This window comes from Schistocerca gregaria, chromosome 2, assembly GCF_023897955.1.
Source record: "Schistocerca gregaria isolate iqSchGreg1 chromosome 2, iqSchGreg1.2, whole genome shotgun sequence".
NCBI classification, from domain to species: Eukaryota; Metazoa; Arthropoda; class Insecta; order Orthoptera; family Acrididae; genus Schistocerca; species Schistocerca gregaria.
Window position 1 is genome coordinate 81,028,007 of NC_064921.1, and position 7,686 is coordinate 81,035,692.

At 42.4% G+C, this 7,686-nt stretch overlaps 1 non-coding gene across 1 annotated transcript; it reads left to right on the top strand.

The window, feature by feature from the left end:
* Positions 1–4,576: 4,576 nt before the first annotated feature.
* On the top strand, positions 4,577–4,651 carry Trnat-ugu (transfer RNA threonine (anticodon UGU)). Its single transcript has one exon. It is a non-coding gene; the product is annotated as a tRNA-Thr (tRNA).
* Positions 4,652–7,686: the final 3,035 nt, after the last annotated feature.

Below are 7,686 nucleotides of genomic sequence, written 5' to 3' on the forward strand. Positions count from 1 at the left end.
TGATAAGAATATACAGAGTGCCGGATCCCATGCTTTACTTAAGCTGAAGTCTCTGTCAGTATCTGCCACTCAAATTTCATTTGCTTCCTTAAATTCATTTATTACAAAATGCATCACAATACTTTGTGTTTCATCTTATGCTCATAGGTGATGCAGTGTTCAGTGGCATTTGATTTAGTTGGCTGCTGGAGTCAGATGTAATGCATCTCTTCTTTACATCTTGGCTTAATAATTCTTATCATCTGTACATTACATGACATGCAGTGTTCACACTATATGTGATATGCATCCAGGTTTTGTAGTAGTAGATTGTCATTCACACAACATAATATACTTTTAAATTCAGTGGAGGGATTGATATATACTTGAAACCAAATGTTTGAATATTCTCTCATGTTCCCAGAAATAGTTCCATTGTGTGGAACATTCATGAGTCTGGCTGCTTCTTCATCAGTATTATTCCATCTGTAGGCAGTGTCAGTTTGCTTTTTAAAGCATGCTCAATCTGTTGATTTGAGTACCTGTCCATTTTTAAAGTTACTCTCAGGAGTCTTGTGTGTTTCAATGAATCCTTCTTTTTCTGACAGAATGTACACTCAAATTTTCTGGCAGATTATAACCATGTGTCAGACTAGGACTCAAACCAGGGACATTCGCATTTTGCAAAATGGTTCAAATGGCTCTGAGCATTATGAGACTTAACATCTGAGGTCATCAGTCCCCTAGAACTTAGAACTACTTAAACCTAACTAACCTAAGAACATCACACGCATCGATGCCCGAGGTAGGATTTGAACCTGCGACCGTAGCGGTCGCACGGTTCCAGACTGAAGCACCTAGAACTGCTCTGCCACACCATCTGGCCGCTAATTGCAGGCAGATGCTCTACCAACTGAGCTATCCAACCATGTTTGATGACTTACCCTCACAGCTTTGCATTCACCAGTACCTCATCTTCTACCTTCCAAGCTTCATGGAAGTTCTCCTGTATACCTGTGGAAGGAGTGAAAGTCCTGACCGGCAGGAGAACTTCAGTGAAGTTTGGAAGGGAGGAGATGAGGTACTGAAAGAAGTAAATCTGTGAAGATGGGTTATAAGTTGTGCTTTGTAGCTCATTTAGTAGAGCAGAGGCAAAGGCTCCAGGTTCGACTCATGGTACAGCACACAGTCTTATTCAGCCAGGAAGTTTCAAATCAGTGCACACTCCACTGTAGAACAAAAATTCATTCCAGAACATGTACACTGTATTTAGTATGTATGCTGAACAACTTTACAATACTGCTTGTAATGCCATCCTTTTACTTGGCTACAACTGTAAATTTCCTGGATCCATTGTAAAAGAAAACTGGATTCATAATCTTCTAACAGTATTACTGGGAAAGAAATATGTTTCTTGTTTACTGTTTGTCCTTTGTACACTTCTATCCGCTATTGATCCTGTTGAGGTTCAAATAGAAGTTATCTAGAGTAGTATTTTGAAATGTCTGCCTAAAAGCCTGTTTAGTTTAATACCATCAAATGGAGAGTCTTACTGCAAAGGGGTAGCATCACAAAATGTGTTTTTGAGCATAAAATATAATTTTGTTGCTTTGAAGATTTATTTTGTATGTGTATCACTCTATGTTATATGCAAGCAACAAGTCACTAGTTTCAGATGGATGCCTTCATGTTGTCACAAATTTCAACTTTTTTTTTACTGTGCTAGATACAGTATGGTAACTGAGATGGAATTCTCTAACCTTATATAGATTGTATGCAGGGTCTATTACATCTGACAGGGGTTAAAATAGTGTTTTAGTTAGAGAACTCAACTTCGAACTCATTTTTCAGGGACAGTGAGAAATGGACAGCAGTCATCAGAAACAACCTGAAGCCAAAATGTTATGGAAAAAATTTTGACATGACCCAGATGGACACCTGAGAATTCTACAATTGGAAATACATGAGAGAAGTGTTAGATTGCATTTTTGGAATAGTGCATATCACTTGCACTTCCTAGTCACCTCACAGACTGATTTGTAACTTCAACAAGATTCTCGATATTCCTTTCAAAGATCACTGCGCTGTCTGATGATGAAGGACCAGCATATGTTACATAGTGGACATAATGGGTCTGTGACTGATCCACTACTTTTTGTTTGTCCCTCCCTGTTGCTTCCAAATTGTGTAAAGTCTCTCTCCCAATGCTATGGAACTGTCACTCTGTAACATCAGCACATGAAAACTGAAGGTGATTTATAGATAAAAGCATGTGTCTTGGAGGCAAAGAGTTTTTTATTAATCTATAGTATTCAATAGGCAGTTTTATTATAAAAATTATTATTGCTAAAAGTATTGTAAAATTTCACCCCAACTAATATAACACGTTGATCACAGGTAAGTGGTGAGACATACCCTATAACACTTCCTGATGTGAGAAAACTATTTATATCTGTGACAAAGAAGTGTGCTCGGCAAAAAGGACTCGTTCAAAAGACGATGTTGGTTCTGTTCCTATAGACCGTGTGGAGTAGTTAGCTTTACTCCTTCTGTTATTTATATCCCACCAAGGTATTCCTTTACAATACTTACTACAGATGGCAAACACACAACCAGTTACGGCCACATAGAGGCATAAGATAATGTTATGGCTAATATCAGTAATATTCATCATATATACAAATCATGATTATCTCAATATTTTCTTTTACAATGATGTGGAACACAGAATACAGAAATTTATACACTGCTCCACTTGGTTCATTGTAACACTATTTTTGCTTAAATAGTCCACAGATTAATAGTAAGTAGCTCTTACATATGCTTGCCAGTGGCACACTATTTTCACAGAACTGAACATCTAATTCCACAACACTTGAATGTCTTAAGTATATAATCAAGCACCACGAAGTTAATTATAACGTGACCCCGCTGTACATATGAAATATGGTGGCTTTATGTCCTAGCATTTGAATGTCTATTGAAGTGGGAAGGATTATACCACTCTTTCATCTTATTTTGTGTACAACCCATAACACTGCACATACATCCCCAATCACACCATAAATATTGAACACTGCAATCAACATCTTGTGCATTTCCATCTTCAGTCAGCACAGTATCCATGTACTGGATGAATTGCCTGTGGTTGTGTGGGCTGTGGCAACTCCAATGGCAGTGGGTGCGCCTGCTGCAGCGATGGTGTGGCAAAGTTGAACAACTGCAGCGGTACAGTATAATTGAAGGACAGGAGGTTCGATAAATCAGGAAACCCATCTGCTAGCTCCTGCTGTAGCTGTGCAGACAGTAGTATGTAGATGTCTTCATCCACCAGTTTCACAGGGGCATGTTTTACCACTGGAATAATAAATAACCATAGGTATACATTATATTTGAATATGTATATGTTAATAATAATATTAGCAGTTTTAATATTACTGTATACTTACTTTCGAATCTAACAGTCTCATTCCTCTTATGCCTGGGCGGCTCTTGCTAGTACCTGTTGCATCTGGCGCATCATCTTCACACTATGAATATAAGACCTCAAGTGAGGTAGCTGTATTCTTGATATTGGGGAGATGTCATTTCCTATTGATCCAGGCTTCCTAACAGTCCAGATCAGATTGGAGGACAAAGAGAAGGGGAAGGGGGCAGGGGCTTCCTCTGGATGACCATGATCAATTACCAGTGGAAAATCATGGAGGTTGTGGAGGGGGGGGGGGGGGTTGACCTCGATTATAAGCTGTGTAAGTGTGCAACTTGACACTGGTGGTCCTTATCAGTGTAAGCTGATACTCAAGACTACTGAAATCGCCGGCCAGAGTGGCCGAGTGGTTGTAGGTGCTACAGTCTGGAACCGCGCGACCGCTAAGGTCGCAGGTTCGAATCCTGCCTCGGGTATGGATGTGTGTGGTGTCCTTAGGTTAGTTAGGTTTAAGTAGTTTTAAGTTCTAGGGGACTGATGACCTCAGAAGTGAAGTCCCATAGTGCTCAGAGCCATTTCAATTTGAACTAATGACATCTTGTATGTCCGCTGAGCAGCTACTGATGTGATGAGAGTCCTATGTGCTTAATGCAAATAGCCCCTTGACACTCCTCCAGTCCTACATACCTACTAACAATGGCCGCGCGGGATTATCCGAGCGGTCTGAGGTGCTGCAGTCATGGACTGTGCAGCTGCTCCCGGCGGAGGTTCGCGTCCTCCCTCGTGTGTGTGTGTGTGTGTGTGTGTGTGTGTGTGTGTGTGTGTTTGTCCTTAGGATAATTTAGATTAGGTAGTGTGTAAGCTTAGGGACTGACGACCTTAGCAGTTAAGTCCCATAAGATTTCAGACACATTTGAACATTTTTACTAGCAATGTAACTCACCTGCAGGTGCCTAGGACTCGCATCACGATTATTCTCTGGACAGGTACGTTTTCAAAGTTCTCAACAAAGGCCAACTGAAAATGTTAGATTAATCTGATACCAGTTACGAGTATGATGGGCAAACATCTATTAGGTGCATCACAAATGTAGTGGTGTGGACGTGTTGGGAATGGGGTCTCATGGGGCGCGTGCACGGGATAAGTCCCTGCAGACGCACTATCCTCTGTGCCCTCGGTGGCTCAGATGGATAGAGCGTCTGCCATGTAAGCAGGAGATCCCGGGTTCGAGTCCCTGTCGGGGCACACATTTTCAACATGTCCCCAATGAAGTACACCAACGCCTGTTTGCAGCTAGGGTGTCCATTTAATTATCATTTCATTTCTAGCAAAGCTGCATGGTCGTCAACGGTAACAGTTCTTTCGGGAACAGATACTACTGTCATATATAACAAATTAGGGGCTTTAGAGGCCCCCTTTGTCGTTTGTTTGACACAGTGTTAATGTTACACCCTCAGTGATCATGCCACAAGAGGGCGAGAAAGAGGAATGAAAAAACACAGGCGCATATTCTGCTTTGGATCAAGTTCAAATTCTTCGAATGGTTTTGAACGGTCCACCCTAGGAGTACCACAAAACTGCGGTCATACTGCACTCCGAAGAGGTGCGATAACGTTTAATGGCGTTTCTGCCCCACGATGTCCTGAGAGAAGGGCTGAATCGTCTGGGGGGCGGGGGAGGGTGTCAACAGCGTCAAAGGTTGCCAAGAACGACGTCCTGTTGCTCATCTCAGTATGAACTGTCGTTTTCGGCCACGAAATGTGCGGGAATCATCGCCGAAAGGGAAAGGGCTGTTTCACTAACTGCATTCGTGCCGCCTACTAAGGCCTATTCACGTCGATTCTGAGTGGTGATGTGTTTGAAATGTTTTCCTGGGCCTCCCATAAGAAAACTCTGTGATTTCAAAATTGGGACATAATAGTTCTGATCTCTGTCAAAGAGGCGTCGAAAGAAGGGGTGAAATGAGTAAGAGGAGGTGTGATGGTTTTCCCTTTGCGTGACACGTCCCCAATGGCGCTGGGCAGAATTGTGGTGAAATTTGGTGCCAGTATGATAGCATTAATGCACGTTACACCTCACATGGAATTTTCTGTCGTTTCTTTCGCATGTATCAACACGTTGCTGTTTGAAGCGTTGCTGAGTCCTAGTGTGAATTCGCAGAGTGCCACGCTTTTGCAGTGTAGCACAGCAAGGCTAGACGCAAATTGAGGTGTGCGTACTACGTGTGACGCGACATGACAGTACAGCGCGAGGCGCACTTTCCGCAAATGTCACACAGGTTCTGCTCATATTGAGACGTGTAAGGCCGGTATTACACTACCAAATTCCTTTGTCAAATATCTTTGTCCATTATCTTTGGCATCGCTGCAGCGTTCTGTCGTCTGCAGTGTTTTTATAAACATTGCTGGTAAATACAACTGGTGGTGACAACTACAAAATTAATAGAAATGTATGAAGCTGATGAGGCACTTTACAACGTGAGGCATGCTGAATACAAAAATAGATTGAGAAGATTGGGGACCTGACCTGACGTAATCTAACCTAACCTAACCCTCTCCTGTGGCAAGGAATCGGAGTGTTACAGTGAGCCTGTCTTGTGCTGATGTAGCATTTCTTAAGTGAATATTGTGCTTTGTGATATGAGGATACATTTCATTGAGTACATACAGAAATGTATGCTCATCCATTCTTAAGTAATTGATGTACGACATGACGTCCTCCACTATAAGCTCACATAACAAGTTTTGTTGAATGCTTTTATCGTGTCGTCGTAAAACCCATGGCTTCACGCAAGTATGTTTTCTTCCCCCCCCCCCTCCCCCCCCACGCTTCTCTTCTGCATGTGCACACAGTGCAATTGTGGTACATGCAGCTGCTAATAACAAATTGTTGTTGTCAGCCATCTTGAACTTTGACGAAAAATATGATAGTGTAATACCCCTGTGCAGGTGGAATCACGTGACCGGCCTGTGGCGATTGTGGAGGGGAGACTGCAAATTCCGTGTGAAACTTGAGTCTTGCTTGACAGAACCGAAGGGCGCGCACCCTGTAATCTTTCTCAAACGATTTTATAGGAACTGTTCAGTAAAAATGTTCGATTTTTGCCTTACCTGTAGCGTCATATGTCAGCTTCGTGGCGAAGTGCTCATCATTTCTATTCGTCCACGAGGCTCAAAGGGCCATAGACACGGGTTCCCAGGTAGATGCCGTGTTTCTTGACTTCCGCAAGGCGTTCGATACAGTTCCCCACAGTCGTTTAATGAAAAAACTAAGAGCATATGGGCTATCAGACCAATTGTGTGATAGGATTGAAGAGTTCCTAGATAACAGAACGCAACATGTCATTCTCAATGGAGAGAAGTCTTCGGAAGTAAGAGTGATTTCAGGTGTGCCGCAGGGGAGTGTCATAGAACCGTTGCTATTCACAATATACATAAATGACCTTGTGGATGACATGGTGAGTTCACTGAGGCTTTTTGCGGATGATGCTGTGGTATATCGAGAGGTTGTAACAATGGAAAATTGTACTGAAATGCAGGAGAATCTGCAGCGAATTGACGCATGGTGCAGGGAATGGCAATTGAATCTCAATGTAGACAAGCGTAATGTGCTGCGAATACATAGAAAGAAAGATCCCTTATCATTTAGCTACAGTATAGCAGGTAGCAACTGGAAGCAGTTAATTCCATAAAATATCTGAGAGCAGGCATTAGGAGTAATTTAAAATGGAATGATCATATGAAGTTGATCGTCGGTAAAGCAGATGCCAGACTGAGATTCATTGGAAGAATCCTAAGGAAATGCAATCCGAAAACAAAGGAAATAGTTTACTTACGCTTGTTCGCCCACTGCTTGAATACTGCTCAGCAGTGTGGGATCCGTATCAGATAGGGATGATAGAAGAGACAATGAAGATCCAATGCAGGATAGCGCGCTTCGTTACAGGATCATTTAGTAATCGCGAAAGCATTACAGAGATGATAGATAAACTCCAGTGGAAGACTCTGCAGGAGAGACACTCACTAGCTCGGTACGAGCTCGAGGTCATACCTTCACCGAGGAGTCAAGTATATTACTCCCTCCTACATATATCTCGCGAAGAGATCATGGGGATAAAATCAGAGAGGCATACCTTCATTGAGGAGTCAAGCGGTATACTGCTCCCACCTACGTATACCTTGCGAAGTCACCATAAGGATAAAATCAGAGAGATAAGAGCCCACACAGAGGCATACCGACAATCATTCTTTCCGCGAACAAAGCGAGAATGGAACAGAAGG